This window comes from Protopterus annectens, chromosome 2.part2, assembly GCF_019279795.1.
Source record: "Protopterus annectens isolate FY-2018-M chromosome 2.part2, PAN1.0, whole genome shotgun sequence".
Lineage (NCBI taxonomy): Eukaryota > Metazoa > Chordata > Ceratodontiformes > Protopteridae > Protopterus > Protopterus annectens.
Genome location: NC_056730.1, coordinates 532,207,857 through 532,223,858, shown reverse-complemented (window position 1 = coordinate 532,223,858; position 16,002 = coordinate 532,207,857). Strand labels below are relative to the sequence as shown.

The 16,002-nt window shown below is 39.6% G+C and overlaps 1 protein-coding gene across 1 annotated transcript in view; it reads left to right on the top strand.

Annotated features, from left to right (window-relative positions):
* SH3BP5 (SH3 domain binding protein 5) overlaps nt 1-16,002 on the top strand; it is a 1,951,634-nt gene that overhangs the window by 780,461 nt on the left and 1,155,171 nt on the right. The gene's annotated exons all lie outside the window — the stretch shown is intronic.

Below are 16,002 nucleotides of genomic sequence, written 5' to 3'. Positions count from 1 at the left end.
ATGTTCTGAGCACTTGCTTGGGAGTCCACAACCATTTGCTGATGTTCTTCATGTTTCACTGTTGCAGTCATCACATTTGGGTTATCTGCCTGCAGGTAGCCCTCAGCTGGCCTAAATACCAGAGTCTTCGGATTTCTGCATCAGATGCTGTCGCTTCTTCCATGATGTCAGGTCATCAGGGGTATAAAACATGCAACCAACACCATTACATCAGTCTTTCTTGCCCTAGCATTCAGAATAGATGAGCACCAGTGCTTTTAGCACTGGATTTATGCATAAAACTTTCTTTAGAATACATAATCTTTTTTTTAGATGATTACAACACAGTTCTTAAGCCAAGGCTAGATAAATCTGATCTTACTGTTTCTCCTGCCTATGTTCTCTATGCTCATTGTTTGTAAGAGATTATGATGAACACTTTTTTGATTGATTTGTAGAAGCATTTTTGTCCTAATGTTTCTAGCATCAAATATAACTTCCTCCCTGCAAAATGCATGGGTATTACCTAGAATTTGGTCAGACCACTCACCGCAGCATATCAGAATATACAGTGGTGCTAACAGAGATCCAGTTATGTTAAAACTATTATATTTCAAAGACCGTCATCTTTATTCAGAAGGTAAGGGAGTGTTGATTATTTTTCGAAAGATAATGTTTGAAACTTTTCCTTTCAGCAGGCTGTGGAAGGAGGCTTTAAGGTTTACATTATGTTTCATGTATAGTTTCATAGGAAAGGCAGAAAAAGAAGATGAAGGTAAGAGAATGTAAATTGCAGGTAAGAGCTTTGGAAGAACTTCATTCCTTAAATTGGGAAAATATTTTAAGAGGTGGGTTTTGTAAAAAAAAAAAAAGGTTTACAATTAATTACTGCATTCTTATGTATGGAGTAAAACTGCACATAGTAAGGAATAATTCTAGTTTATCTGTTTCAGTGTTAATGGGTCAGAAAACAGCTGCTGTAGGTAAGCAGCATTCAATGACATTGTGGTTCACACAGAGAGTGATAAGAAAGGGGCAGTTGGAAGCCCCAGCTCTGAAAATGTTAAGTTTGTAGCCATAGTTTTTGTGTGGCTCTTGGAACCCCATATCCAGGGCAGCAGTACGTATTACAGCTATGTTCTTAAGGTCAAGTTGCATTTGGTGACATGGATTTAAGTGTGTGTGTTTGTGCGCACGTGCGCGCATGTGTGTGTGTGTGTGTGTGTGTGTGTGTGTGTGTGTGTGTGTGTGTGTGTGTGTGTGTGTGTGTGTAGGTCACCAAGATTGGTGATAGTGGTAAAGATAATAAAATCGAACATGTGTCTGTGTCTGTGTGTTGACACAGCTACAAGGTAAAATGTACAGAGGTTTAGTTTTACACCGCAGTTATTTTATTTCTTAGCCAGATTAGTATAATAACAGGCAGACCCTAGCTCTCATGACAACTACATTCAGATGTCAGTGTCACAGCTGACTAAAGAGGTTAAGGCAATTTTAGCCAAGGAAGATATGGTAAAAAACTTTCTTACACTGTGAAGGACACCAACGAGGAAGAAAAAAATGGCAAACACTGCTGAAAACTCCTGATGTCCACCACGGCAGTAAAACTTAATAGTAAAAACAAAACTTTAATAAAAAGAATATAACATAAAACAAGCAGTCCGCAGTCTTCCGATAAGCGCTTTCGGCAAATAAGCCTTCCTCAGATCGATCTTTTCAGAGTTTTCAGCAAGGAAGATATGGTGGTAGGTTTGTGTGCAGCTGGACAGCAGCCCACTGTGGCATGCTTAAGGCAGATAAAGTACTATATATTCCATCCCTGCAGGACCTTAACTCTCAACTGGAATTACAGAGGTTGGCAATGGAAATGCATCTGGAACTAAAAGTAGCTGAGAAAATGCAACAAATGGAGGTGCAAAGAGAGTAAGTGCAATTTGAGGAGAGAAAGTATCAGTACCAGCATGAGCAAGAGATGACCATCACTTGCCAGGGAGCATATGAGTGATAGGGAGGGGGAAGCCAAGTCATAACTGTAAATGCCTAGGTCACTGCAAACATTTTCCCACAGTATTAAGAAGAGGATGATTTTAATAGTTTTATATGGGGTTTTGAATGGTTGTGTAACATCACCAAGTTGACTAATGGTAGTAGGTAAGGTTTTTAACTCCTTTCCTGACAGGTCAATCAATGCATGCAGCTTGCAAACTTAGTGATATTGTTTAAGTTATACTAAAAATAAGGAATATTTACTTGCATGTTTAAACTGACTCCTGAACTGTGTAGAAAGAAACAAAGAGATAAAAAGGCAGTGAGAGTGTAAATGAATATACTGCAAAAATCAGCACTTAAACTTCTAGATGGGTCAGTAGATGTAAAGTCACTGTATCCGAACTGCCTGAAGATCTTTTGGTAAGGGAACAAGCCCTTGGTACTCTGTCTGAGGACATGAGGATCTGGTTGGCAGAATGGGAGTATAATACTGATAAGGAAATGGGGAGGAAGGGAGGCATCTATCTAGTTAGCAGGTTGCAGCTGCATAGGAAGGGGTACCCTGTAGCCATCACAGCACATTCCATTGGTAAATGGGGAAGGCATGGGTTCTGGTACAAGATTGGGTTTTCAAGTTAAATGTATGTTTTTTTCAAAAGCGGCATGTACCGTATCACTGTTCATTAAGGCAGGATGGGGAATAAAAGACTCAGAATGTAGCCAGCAGAGTGAGCAGCAGGAATGTGGTGGGCTATCTGGGGACCGCATTTGTAGCAAACTTCCACAAAGTTTGCATCCTATCCTGCTAGAGGGGAAGATACCATTGCCAAGAGAGATACAGCATCAGATATAACCATTGATAAGCCTGTAGTTATCGAAAGAAGCAATACTTGCTTGGGCAGGCCACTCAAGTTAGGGCCTTGGGAGAAACATATTTTCAGATATCTTTGTCTAGAGTTCATTTAGTTTGGGAAGAGAGGCAAGGGAACAAACAGGTAGCTGTATTTTGAGAATATCTCTGCAGGTGTCCTGATAGGGATCAACTTTGACAAAGTAACTTGTCTGCATGCAGAAAGGCATAGAGGCAAGCTTATGGGATGGCGTTTGGGAGGAGACACAGCCTGGACCCACAGCTTCAAACAGGGTTAGTGATGTGGCTACTTTAAGGGGGATCAGTAGCAGTGAGCTGACAACTGAGCCACAGTAGTTGAGAAGCACTGTTCTTCCCTTAGAAGGGTTTATTTCAAGGGAAGAGATAGGTAGTAGTCATCCAGAATTTCAGTTTCCAGTGACAGAACATATCAGACATTCTTTTTAAGGGAAGCTGGGGAGGGTCACTAAGAAAGACTTGTGGCAGGCTCATCTCTCAGTCTCCTTACTTTGCAGGACTTGAGAGAGTTAACCATGGGGGCTTCTGATACTTAAAAGCAGGGGAAGTCCATAGACCAGAATAAATTGTTGTTGTACAAGGAATGGACCCCTGAAGGAAGACTAGAAAGAGGAATAATACAGTAATTGCTAGTACCTAGGGCTCACTGACAGAAACTTCTTGCCAAACCCCAAGGTATTCCTTTTGCAGACTATGTTGGCTTAAAGCATACTAGAAGACAGTATATGAAGATTATTTTTTAGTTGAGCAGGTATTGCAGTGAATGTGACAGAGTACTGTACCTGGCAAGGCAGGAGACAAAGTAAAAGCTGCTTTGATGTCTTCATATGTTATTGCGAAACAGTTTTAGGCGATAGCTGTAGACAGTGTGAGATCTCTAAGCACCCCAGACTCCATGTGTGAGAAATATATCCTGGAAGTGGTGCATGTGACTAGGTACCTAGGAACAATCGCTCTGTCTTCTGATAAAGCAGAAGAGGTGGCAAATACATTTTCAGCAGGAAATACTGACAGATGTGTCACTTTAATGTTGGACATGTTGGCCTATTGTTAGTACATTGCAGGTTATAACACTTAAAAACTAGCCCATACCACATACAGAAAACATGTTGTTTTGGAGAGTTTAATGTTTCCACTGAAGACTACATTGACAGAATTTGCAGCCCAGTACAAGAGGGAGTGGGACAAGTACCTGCCCCATCTTCTCTTTGCATACAGGAGGTGCTGCAGGAATTCACAATTCTTTTGTCCTTTCACTTGTTTTATGTCCACAGTGTGGGTAGGGGCCCTAGATTCAACCAAGAAAGAGTGGAAGGGTGAGTGTGATTCCCACAAAGTGCCTTTTGTGTCCCAAATTTCTGGACTAGGCTTAGGAAGCACAAGGAATTGCCAACAGCAGCAAAAATTCTGCTACAAAATTACAGATAAACTAAGAGAATATTCTGTTGGGCAGCATGTAAAAGTGCTTAATGATGCATGCAGCCTGTTCTTCACTATTCATTGTGAAATGTGCGAGTGGTATTAATGATATGCTAAGAGTTGCCAGGCAGGAAGCAGCATCACAAATTCTGCCATTTTAAAATGATAAGACTCTATCTTGGCAGAAAGGCCCAGCTACTCAGTATCTGCAGTGGATTGCAGTAAGGACTAGAAAGAGGAACTAGTGGTAAACCTACTTGGTGAATCTCTGTTTAACACCTTACTAGATGAGATAGCACACTCAACAGCTTAGGTTCAAGAAGTTTGTGCACTATTACAGGAATTTGGAGGTATGTTTACTAGTTAGCCAAGGTGTACCACCTGCTGGAGAACCATGTATACACGGGACCCTAGTGGCCCATCAAGCAAACCCCTTACTGTGTGCCTGAAGGAATTAGGCAAACTCTGAGAGAGGAACTGCAAAACATGTTGGAACTGGAGATAACCCAGGAATACACCAAATTCCAGGGGCTCATCCATGGTGCTGGTGCCAATGAAAAATGATGGCACTACATTCTGTCCAAACTACAGAAAACTGAACAGTCAAACAGAGTCAGATCCTTAGTGCATGCCCAGGATTGAAGAAGCCATAGAGCAGCTGAGTGTGATTAAGTAGTGAACCAATACTAACTTGCCCAGTGGTTACTGGCAAGCACTCTTGATGCCTGCAATGAGGGAGAGATTCACATTTGCGACCCTGTTTGGATTGTATGAGTTCATTAAAATGCCTTTTGGAATGAAGAATGTCCAAGCAACTTTCCAGAAGTCAGTTGATCACATCCTAGTAGGAGCAGGAAATTATTCCCTTACTTATCCTTATGATATTGACATCTATAGCTGGCCATGGCCCAGACATGTTCAATATGTCATGGAAGTGCAGGCTGCAAAGGGCAAGGCTGGCTATTAAGGCTAATGTGTCAGATAGATATGACAGTGGTATCTTCCTAGGGTCTTAGAGTGGAGTGGTGGAAAAATTAAGCTAGTGCCAGCCAACGTTAATGCTGTTTCGTCATGGCCTACACCTGTTACCAAAAAACAGGTGAGGGAATTCTTAGAGTCAGCTGAATACTACTGGATACTGTAGGAAGTATGTTCCTTACTGTAGTACAGTAGTCACCCCTTACAGACCCTGTACCAGATAAGGTTGTCTAGACTCCAGTCTGTGAATGGGCACTTCAAATGCTCAAAGAGGTTTTGCGTAGCAGTTCTGTACTAGACGGTCCTGACTACATGCAAGAATTAATTGTGCAGGTGGACATATCTAACTGTGGTGTGGAGGCTGCACTTAGCTGTGCTTCCTCAGAGGGAGAAGTGCTCCTTGTGTACTTTAGCCACAGACTACAACCCAGGTAGCAGTCCTATGCAGTCAAAGAGAAGGAGTGTTTGAGTATATTGTGAGCTCTTTAAACTTACAACCCTACCTGTATAGCAAAAAGTTTAATGTGGCTACTGACCAAAACACATCAAAGTAGTTATATATGGCAAGTGGGCAGAATGGAAAGGTTCTTAGATGAAGTTTAGACTTGCAGTCATATAACATGACTATCCAGTACTGGTAATGCCAGTGCAAATGATTTGTCCAGAAAAGGAATGGGACAGTCCAGAAAGAGTGTACTCTCATCTAAAGCTACATTTCTTGAAGGGCACCTCCAGAAGAATTGCATGACTTTCTTATGAGGTTAGAATTATGATGGCAGGGTGCAGAAAGTTAATTAAATGCAATGCATTTTTCTGTTTCTTATTTCACATCAGGAGCTGCACTGTGAAATTGCATTTGCAAGATGCAATGGGAAGAAAATTGTATTTTTATTTGTTTTTATATGTTATATATAGAAGAGGAAATGTTGGAAAGCTATAACATTATTCTCCAACATTTGTGTGAGGAAATGCAGTTTCACAGGAAAAGGATTGCTTGCTTGCCTGTATTTGCCGGAAGGTTTAAAACTGAATCAGGAAGCCATTGACCATAAACATTCAAATAAAGGTCTTCAAATAGATACCTGACCAGAGATGGAAAAACAGTCCTACTACGTAAATATAAAACTGCTTCATTGCATTTGTGAGTGGCTGAATGATGAAAAAATGGTTACACATCTGGTTTCTGTGGAAAAAGATAACATAGGATAAATACACTGAACTGAAACTAGTGCAGAATTGTTAAACTTGATACTGATGTGATCATATATGTTTAAGTTTGCTGTTTTGCAATCTGTATTGTGAAGTATTTTAATACTTGGCATAGGTTAGGCCACTGTTACTTCACAGCAAGAGGTTCCCTGGTTCGATTATTGGCTGGTATGCCTTCTGTGCAGAGTCTGCATGTCCCCTCTGCATTTGTCTGAATTTCCTATGGTGCTCTGGTTTCCTCCCATATTCCAAAGACACGCAGTAAGTGGATTGGGCATTCTAAACTGGATGTATATGTGTGTGTGTGTGTGTGTGTGTGTGTGTGTGTGTGTGTGTGTGTGTGTGTGTGTGCGCGAGTGTATGGTGTGGAAGAACCACCACAGCAGGGTTAGGCACCCCATAGTGTAAACCTTGGCTTACACAATTGTTACTGTTGAAGTGCCCACCTGACCCCTTGTGCAAAAAATGGGAAAAAGGGACTGTGGATGGATGGATAAATAGGGAAGGCATCAGTATTCTTTCATTCAGAGATAAACATGGCATTTATCTAGCTTAACTAAAAGTATTTTTTACATATTCTGTGTATGCAACTGATCATTTGTCTATTCTTTGTACAACTGCCTTTATCTCTGCATATTTAATTTGTATCCACATTCTCTTAACTTCTTTATTGCCTAAGTAAAGCTTTTATTTATTCACTTTTAAGATCTAACAATGGTGTTTATTTATGTGTTATTTATTTTCTGAGGAGGGCATATTACTCAACATTGTATATTGTCAGGCTGCTTATATCTACTCTAATTGGCCAGATTGCTTAGTGCTTAGACATTTTGTGTTTATTATCAGTTTATTTTATTAGAAATCAAGAGTGTCACAGTACCTGGTGGGTCTCTAGGCCTGCAGTCAAGGATGGGGGTAGTACTACCTTGTCAAGAAGAAATCTGTAGGCAATGGGAGTATTCCACCAGTCTTTACTGGGAAATGTGTGTCTGTTTCTGTGTGAGAGAGAGAGTAATTCATTTGAAAGGCAGTTACTGTGGTAAGGGGCACCAGAAGACACTATGGTTCACAGACTGAGTGGCAAGAAAGGCGTCTGATGTGCTAGGCCAAAGACTTTGCTCTGCAAGGGGTCAGTGTGTAGTCCTAGTCTGGGTGTGGATGTTGGAAGCCCATACCCAGGGCAGTAGTGCATGGTGTCAGTATGCTAATGAGGCTAGGTTATATTTGGTAAATCTGTTAGTGAAGCAGATTTATGTGTACTTTTTTCACTTTATCTTGTTGGGCATCAGCGGTGTGACTTGAGAGCATTCTCACTAATGGCCATCAGATCAGTTTGGGGCAGTGGAATGGATCCAAGGACCCATAGCCTCAGTCTCTTACATATCTGTTGTAACTTCTGTTTGGCAGTGATGGGATTCAAAGCCATCCATTTCCAAGAAGGTCACTAAAGTGTGTGATGAACCTTTATGATTTCACTAGTGACGATGTTGTAAGAAAAATAGATAGGATGAAGAATAATTAAAGTTATAGGGTCATGAAAAATTCCAGCCAAATGTTTTAAAACTTTTAAGAAGATTATAGCTTAAATTTTGCAGTTGGCACATTTGTATACAGTTTTGTGTAGGGAACCTTTTTTTACCAGAACTTACCCAACATTGTCTGGGTGGAAGAAGATGAAACAAAAACACCATTGCCAGATAACATGTTCCCAATATCATTATTAAATTCTGATTTTAAAATTTTGGTGATTATGGTGAATCATTATTTATTGTATATTGATATATTGATATTTTAATTGATATATTATCTTCCCCACTGCCATATTTCTAGATCTCTCATAAGCCTTTAACATGGTATCTCATGAGCTACTACTCTCAACTCTCCCCAACCTCTCCTTCTCACAATCAGCCTGCAACTGGTTCCACAGCTATCTACATGTATGCCAGCAATCAGTAATCTGGGAAATAACCTTTCACCTCACCTCACCTCCGAGTTACTCTCGGAGCTCCCCAAGGGTCTGTCCTTGGTCCTCTGCTATTCTCACTTTTCACTAACAACCTACATACTGCCACCACACAAGCATCTCTTATACAGTACACAGATGACTCTACTCTCATCTGCTCTCCCCCCACTCTACCAGAACTACAACAAATCACACAGGAATCATTCTCTTCTGTAGAAAGCTGACTATCCAATGCTCAGCTCCTACTTAACCCAAGCAAGACAAAACCTGTCCTGTTCCAACCTTCCAAAGCCACCCAAAACACCCCCCACTTCAACATTCTCGCCAAAGACAATACCATCATCTCTCCATCAGAACACACAAAATTACTCGGTGTGGAAATAGACAACAAACTTAGATTTGACACCCACATATCTGTCACAATAAAAAAAGTTCACAAGAAACTTGGTGAATTATATCAAAGCTGCCAATTCCTAACCAAGGCAGCTGGAATCTCCATGACAAATTCCCAGCTAATCTCCACCCTACTCTATGCATCCCCCATACCTACCAACCTTAGACAGACAGACCTACACAAGCTGGATGCTTGTTACAACAAAATTGCAAAATTTTCCACTGGAACCTCCTACCGCAGCCATCATTGTATCTTCCTTAAAGAACTAAACTGGCTAGAACTCCCACAGCTCCTTCACGTTAATCAACTCACCCTTGCTCATAAACTTATTAACCACCCCCATAACATCCCTTCCTTTCAAACCCTTCTCCAACCCTATCACTCCACTAGGACCCTAAGATCAAGCAACAAAAATCAACTCACTGTTATCAAACCCAAAAACTCAGCAGGAGAAGCCATATTTTCATGTACCATATCTAAACTTTGGAACAATCTTACACCCTCTATAACTACTCTACCTTCTAGCAGCCTTTTCAAGACTGCGCTCAAATTCCACTTAAATTTACACTGGCTGTGTCCTTGTTCTAATCCAGACTAACACGCCCCCCCCCCCCCCCCACCTAGACTCTTAACCCAACAGTACTACCGCCACTACTAACCACAGTCAGAATTAGCTAGTTGTCTTTACATACTTTAAAATCTTGTCTGACAACTTTGTTACTAATATTATAAACAACAAGAAATTATCTCAACTTACAACATTTACTGTATATACTGTTGATAATCAATATATTGTTATTGTATTAAAGCCAACAACCTGTAATGTTGTTTACTATTGCTACAACTTTGTATCTCTATTTATCATGTACATGATGTGGAGCTTTTCTCCCTGGGCATCCACTGAAAAAGGACCTGAGTCCAGTCAGAATTTTCCGGTAAACAAATGTAAATAAATAAATAAATATTGACTGCAGACAATTGTGGAGTATCAGTTTGGATTCTTTCCTGGTAGACAGTTGATACATTTAAATCATGGTTTGCAGTCAGTGGTAAACATTTTTACTAAAGAGTAAATAGCAGATTGCCTCTTCTTTTAGCAGCAGATACTAGAAAAGCATTCAGTCTTAGAAATAGAAGTATGATTTATGCAGTTTTGGAAGACTTAGAGATGTTCTTCATTAGATCACTGTTGAGGTATTCTTCACTTACAGGATGCATCCTATCAAGAATACCATACGTTTGGCCAGTTTACAAAAGTATAGGCACGTTCCTCATACACCATGTATCCGTCTTGTTACGTATGCATGAGACTACATGCTAGTACTTGAAGAATATATGAGCAAGTAAATCCCCAGACCTTTGCTTCCATCAGTCTGTGAATGAAGACTTCATTAATGTAACAGTTTGTATACCATGTGGTCAGTTCCAGATTCATTCACTTGCGACAGATAAGTAACCCATAGGAGCCCCTTCCCCATTCAATTGATTTATTTTTTGTGGTACAGTATACTTTACATTTCATGTCAGGAAATAGAATAAATTTGAGACAAGCACACCTGGTGTCGTTTGCTTAGGAAGTGAGCACAACTATGAAGAATGTTCAATTTGTCAGTCTTTTGCCCCTAAGACTATATATAGTCACCTTAATTTGTTAAAACTTTATATCAAAAATAAAAGACTTAAGGCTTTAACTTGCATCAATATGGCTTTTGTGTTGTATTTCTTGGATATCCCCCTTTAGCCTAAGAAGAAGAAAAAAATGAAAGAAGAGGCCAACGTTTAGAAAAACCTACTTCTTTTAGTTAGTCAAAGTTGGATGTCTCCATTGAGGCAGGTAATGATTCCTCGGACTGTCCAGCTATCATTCCTCTTCCCTCTGTTGGAACCCCTTGGAAGATCATCTTGGTGCAAGGTTTGAGTTTGTCCAAATCGACTGACCAGATGCCGAATGCAGTCATGAAAGGAGAGCCAAAGCTGATTCTTTCTGAAGAACAGGGAGCATTCCTCAGATTTTAGTCCTGGAAGACATTTCAGGTAGTATCATGGAGGTATGTTCAGCTTTTTCTCCACTTTGAATTATTTCTCTGGAGAGTCTTAAAAAAGAGAAGACAAAAAAAGCAAAATTCTGTTCCTGCTGCTCCATATACTTCTCTTAAAGACACTAAGAAGAAGTTATTTGTTTTTCTCAGAGGTCATTCAAATCTCTCATGGCTTTTTAATTTTTCCTAGCCTCCCTCCCCCTCTGCTTGTGTCCCTTGAATGAGAAAAAATAATTTTTCCTTCTCCTCTGATGAAGAACGTTCTTCTGACTGAGAGTCTTAAGTCTTGAGTATGCCTCACAAATGCTTTCTCCTCTGTACTTTCAGTGAAAGCCATATAACTGTCAGTCTACTGTATCCCACCATGAAGAGTTTACTTCTGTTAATACTATCTGTAACATTTCAAATGGGAGGCAAACATATCTGAATCACTAAAATGGTACTATGACCTCGTGAGTATGTAGGAAGTTGTCTGCGATCCTAAGAGAATTACAATCTCTTTATTTTTATTTTTTATTTTTTTATTTTATTTTTATTTTATTTTACATTTGTTGACCGGGCTAGTCCAGCTGGATTAATGTCCATTTTCAGTGGAGGCCCGGGAGAAAACTCAGAGGTAAAAACAATTTTAAAAATACAATTAATTCATAGTACAAAAGTGTTATGCAATGGGAAAAATAAAATGTAGTCACATTTATTATAGATCTTAGTGAACTAAAAAAGCTAACTTAGAATGTGAGGCCTGAGGAGAAAAGCTCTAGAGGTAGAAAAACAATTATACAAATACAAATAATGAATAGTACAAATGAGTTGTACAATGGATAAAAATAATATGTAAACACCTATATGATAGATCTTAACTTACCTAAAAAGCTAATATTAGAAGGAGATTTAGAGAAAGGATAACTACTAACAATACAGGAAGGAAGGTAGGAATTATTAGAGTGAATCAAGTAATATTTACAAAGAAAGGGATATTTTGTCAAGTGAAGAGTTGAGGTAGATGGGGGGGTCCAAGTGGCTAAGGAAGGTTTATGATAGAGTAAGGTGCAAGCAAGTTAATCTGGGTTGGTACAAGAGCAAAGCCAGAAATTATTAAGATGTCTTAATAGTTGTTTCTTGAAGAGTGGAAGAGTGGGCAAAGAAGAGATGTCAGATGGAAGATTATTCCATATTTTACCTACTCAGTCAGAAAAAGGAGTTGCCTGCAGAATTAATAGTTCTAGTAATATTAACAAGTAGTTTATCAGAGGAACGTAGTTGTTTCAGGTTAATATAGGAGTCAAGAGGTTGCTAAGAGCTGGTGTTTTAGAAGGTTGGTATAGAATTTTGTGTGCTATTAAAAGTTGTTGAAAAATGAGCTTGTTAGGGAGTTCCAGCCAGTGTAGTTGTTTTAGGTTTAGACAGTGGTGGGTTCTGAATTGGGATGAGGTGGCAAATCTGGCAATATTGTGATAGGATGTAGTAAGTTTCTTAAGGTTACTTTTAGATAGATTAGTGTAAATAGGGAAGCATACAGAAGGGTAGAGATAAGATGTGTTTGGGCTAGGGTTGTCCTAGCTTCCGGTGTTAGGAAGGGCTTTATCCTGTACAGGGACCCTATTTTTTTATTAACTGCTTTTATTGTACTGTTGATTTGACAATCATAGTTAAGATTATTATCGATAATAACACCGAGAAGTTTAGTTGTAGAATCAGGAGAAATAATGGTGTTATCAGTTGCTGTGATAGAGAAGTTTGACAGAGTCGATTTACGTGTAGGTGAAAAGAGTAATAATTTAGTTTTCTTTGGGTTAAGGAGTAGACAGCGATTGGAGAACCACTGTTCAACAGTTGAGAAGGCTGATTGAGTTTGAATCTGGAGTTCGGTTTGAGAAGAAGCAGTGCAAATAATGGTGGAGTCATCTGCATATTGTATGCAGGTAGTATTAGGGATAGAAGATTGGAGGTCGTTAATAAAGATGGAAAATAGAAGTGGGCCTAGGATAGATCCTTGAGGGACTCCTAAAGAAACAGGGAGGAGAGCAGATAATGAGTTTTTCCAGAGTACAGCTTGCTGACGGTTTTCTAGATAGGAAGAAAACCAGGTTATGGAAGAGGGATCCAGGGCCAGAGATTTTAGTGTGTGCAGAAGAAGTGTATGATTCACCATATCAAAGGCTTTTGATAGGTCTAAGAAAAGAAGATGTAAGTTTGTTATTGTTGGTTGAAGTTTATGGTATTTGTAAAGGAGAGTAAAGCTGTGGTGGTACTGTGAGCAGGTCTGAAACCATGTTGAGTGTCAGCTAAGAGGCTATTATAGAGGAGATGATTGAGTAGTTGTTTATGTATACATTTTCCATGATTTTAGCTAAGGGGATAGAAGTGCTATGGGACGATAGTTGGAGAAATCATAAGATTTGACTCCTTTATGTAGCGATATAATATGTGATATCTTCCAGACTGTTGGAAAAATACCTTCTTATATTGATCTGTTTATTAGGATAGAGACAGGGTAAGCAATGGCTTTTGCTGCTAGTTGAAGGAATTCAGCTGGAAGCTTGTCTGCGGAAGGGGTGGTAGGTTTTAGTTTATGGAGAAGAGTTTGTATATAGGAGGTAGATATAGGTTGTAGGTGTAGGGAGGGATAGTGTTTATTAATGTGTTTGGCAGTTGAGAAGTATCTGGAGATAGTTGGTTGGCTAGAGTTTGTATAGAATTGGTGAAGAAGGAATTAAAGGTATTGGCTGTTAGTGTGGGATTATCAGGGTCAGAATCCTGAGGGTTGGGTGTAATTATTTTGCCTGGGGTCAGCAGATTATTAATACATGTCCAGAATGTTTTAGGTTCATCTTTGGTAGTTTTTGAAGTTGAATGTAGTAGTTCTTTTATCTAATAGAATGGCTTTTTAGTACTGTTTCTAAGTTCTCTAAAGTTTTGGTGGTCAGTAGGACTTTTGGTGGTACGCCATTTATGCCAAGATTTGTTTCTTAGGGCTATTTTAAGCTTAGTATTAGTGGTTAGCCAGGGAGCAGTTTTAGTTTTGGTTCTAATGGTGCGACTTGGGGCATGCTGGTTAAGTATAGCTAAGAATGTAGAATTGAAGTGTTCAACTGCTTTGTTGAGTGGGAGATATTTTAGTGGGGTCCATTTACATTGTGAAAGTTCAGCCTGAAACTGCTCAGGGTTAAGTTTCTTTTTTGAGTGAAGAGTTTGGAAAGTGGTGGGTAAGGTTAGGTTGGTTTTGCATCTGATGATATAGGTTAGAGCATGGTCACTAAGGTCATCTGGAAGGATATGTGTTTGGTAGTTTTGCAAGGGGGTATTTGTGAGAATCCAGTCGAGGGTGGTACCCTTATTGTTTGCTTTATTAGTTCTAGTGGGGCTATTGATAAGTTGTTTGAAGCCATAGAGGTTGATGTGGGAAGTAGGGTTAGCGTTGTTACAAGAATTCCAGTCTATGTTGAGGTCCCCAAGGACTAGTGTTTCTTGTGGGAGTTTGAAGGAAAGCTGGTAGAGTATGTCTTCAAGGGTTCTGATGTTATTGCCAGGGGGGAGATATGCACAAATAATGTTTATTGCTTTAGTGTTATTGATTTGTATTTTGGTGCTAATTACTTCTGCATTTGTGTTTTGGGTAAGAGTAAGATCAAGAGGATTAAGTTTAAGTTTTGCTTTGAATAAAATGGCTACCCCACCTCCTTTCTTGGTAGTGCGATCAAGTCTAATAATATTATAACCAGGTGGGGTAATTTCGTGTCTCTAATGGAAGGTTTTAACCAAGTTTCTGATAGGCATAAAATGTCGAACTGTTGTGTTTCGAGGAGGGCATGGAGTTGACTTATTTTATTACAGATACTACGTATATTAAGATGAGCAATGGAAAGGGAATTGGAAGGTTTTGAGTTTAAGAGAGATAAAGGTTTAGTTTGGTTTTGTTCTGTGTTGGTTGTAATATGATGTGGGCCAGGATTGGGGTGAATATCACCATCTTGTAATAAGTGGAGAAGAGTAAGATATATCTGTGGTTTAAGTTTATAGTAAGAGAGAAATGTCTTTTTGGTTAGAGTTTTTAAAAACTTGTAGTGTGCTAGTCTGTGATATTTGGCTAGAAGGTATATGGATTGAGAGGGTGAGAGTTTGTAGGATGCAGATAAAGGTATTTCATTTGTAGAGGTACTTTTAGAGGGCAGTGAAGGAGGAATATTCTTAGAGGATTCGTAAGACGTTATGATGTAAGTAGTTGTAAGAGATGATAGTAATAGTATAGAGATAAGTAGTCTCAGTAAAGTATGGATGGATAATATGGGCATTGTGAGTTACGTGGAGGTTTGTAGAAATGAAGGATATTGTGTGATGGAGTAGAGTTAGGTGATAGTAATTAGAGTTTGGGGCAGGAGGTAGTGATATATTGAGATAGGTATAGTGTTTCAGAAAGGGGAGGGTGTATAAGTGTGATAGTGATAACTGTGATTGGAGAGAAGGTATCTATGGGTGTGTCCCTATTGGAGATAAATGTAGGACCCTGGGGTGGGTGGGAATTGGGGTAGGGAGGGGAAGAGCCAAAGGAGAAGAGGTCAGGAGAAAAACTATCAGTGAAGTACTCAGAATGAAGGTAAGTACAGCAAAGGGATATAAGTATCGTAAGGCAAGGGGATGCAGGTATATTTATTGTCAAGAGGTAAGATAGGGTAAGATAAAGAGAATTTGTTAGGTGTAAGCAGTTTACAGAGGAAAAGGAAGAGAAAGCCCTAATAGATGGGGCCACCTAGTAGCCACAGCAGGTACTTCTATCAATGCTGTTTACAGGGCCTGGGGGTTCAAGCGTGGGGCAAGCTGCTAGGGATATTACAGGGATTATGTGATCAGTTGGTTGAGGAGGGAGGGGGTTTGGTTGCAGGCTACTGGCTAGGCTGCCTTTGGGTTTACAATATCACTGGGAAAGAAGTATACAAGTAGGTATTTAAATTCAGCAGGAGCTCTAGGACATACTTCCTTATGTCTTTCCAGGTGAAGGCTCCTCTTAGTGGGATAGCTTTATTCTTTAATTTGGGAGAGATGACCGGAGTTTTATAAGATGCAGGATCCAAGACCAGCAGGTGGTCAGGGGGTTATATTGTTCCTTATGTCTTTTCCAGGTGAAGGCTCCTCTTAGTGGGATAGC